General features: G+C 39.3%; 1 pseudogene; it reads right to left on the bottom strand.

Moving 5' to 3' along the window:
• Nucleotides 1-709: 709 nt before the first annotated feature.
• On the bottom strand, nucleotides 710-901 carry LOC112838596 (protein transport protein Sec61 subunit gamma-like; annotated as a pseudogene).
• Nucleotides 902-1,441: the final 540 nt, after the last annotated feature.

Here is a 1,441-nt window from a genome sequence, read left to right as displayed (position 1 = left end):
TTATTCAAAGTCCATAGTCTACACTGACAACTACTTTTGGTGTTGTACACTCTATGGATTTTGACAAATGCATAATAACATGTACCCACCATTACGCCATGATATAGGATAGTTTCATCGCCCTAGAAATCCCCTGTGCTCATCCTATGCATACCCTTTCCACTAACCCCTGGCAGGCACCAAACTTTTTACTGTCTCCATAGTTTGGGCTTTTCCAGGATGTTATGGAGTTGGAATTGCACAGTATGTAGCCCTTTTAGATTGGCTTCTTTCACTTAGTATTATGCATTTAAGGTTCCTTTATGTCTTCTCGTGGTTTGATAGCTCATTTATTTTTATTTTTTTATTTTGAAATTGTTTTACTATACAAAACCTGTTGGGGAAAAAAATGAAAGGAAAACACAAAACATACAGGAAAATTTTTACTCCATGAGCTCAAATCCTCCCTTGTTCGCCAATCCCCAAGATGAAAAACTCTTCTAAAAAAGTATTCAGGGGTCCCTGGGTGGCACAGTAGGTTGAGCAAACGACTCTTGGTTTCGGCTTAGACCCTGACCTCAGGATCTTGAGATCAAGCCCCACATTGGGCTCTGAGCTCAGTGAGGAGTCAGCTTGAATTTCTCTCTCTCTCCCTCTGCCCCTCCCTGCGCTTGCTCTCTCTCTCCCCCTCAAAAATGAATAAATAAATCTTAAAAAAACTAAAAGATATTCAGTCACCAACAATGATGTTATTACTAGCGATATGGATCAGTTTCACAAAAAAGGCCAGTGAATCCCATTATAGCAAATCCTATTGCTGTTGCCATGGCAATCTTCTGGAATTCTTTTCTACCAGGTTTAGTGCATCTTTTAGCCAGCCAAACTGCTGACTTGGCTCAACGAACTGCATTACCTAATCCATGATACCTGCCCACCGACACCTCAGATGCCCAGGACATGTAGCACAAAAGTGGACTAGCTCATTTCTTTTTAGCACTTAGTAATATTCCATTGTTTGGATGTACCAAGGCTTATTTATCCAATCACCTACTGAAGGATATCTTGGTTGCTCCCAAGTTCTGGCAATTATGGAATAAAGCTGCTATAAACATCCATCTGCAGGTAGTTGTGTAGACATAAGCTTTCCACTCCTTTGGGTAGATACCAAAACAGGAGCACACTTGCTGAATTGAATGGTAAGAATATATTTAGTTTTGTAAGAAACTTCCAAACTTTTTTCCAAAGTGGCTCCACCATTTTTGCCTCCTCATAAGCAATAAATGAGCTTGTTTTCCTTGCTCCACGTCATCACCAGCATTTGATGTTGTCAGTGTTTTCGATTTTCACCATTCTGATTGATGTATAGTGGTATTTTATGGTTGCTTTAATTTGCAATTCTTAATGACATATGACATGGAGCATCTTAGCACATGTTTATTTACCATTTGTATATCTGTATATC

This window comes from Callorhinus ursinus, unplaced genomic scaffold, assembly GCF_003265705.2.
Source record: "Callorhinus ursinus isolate GAN/ISIS: 27379988/994484 unplaced genomic scaffold, GSC_fseal_2.0 scaffold28, whole genome shotgun sequence".
Taxonomy (NCBI): Eukaryota; Metazoa; Chordata; class Mammalia; order Carnivora; family Otariidae; genus Callorhinus; species Callorhinus ursinus.
Note: the sequence above shows the minus strand (reverse complement) of the source record. Positions and strands in the feature narration are given on the sequence as shown.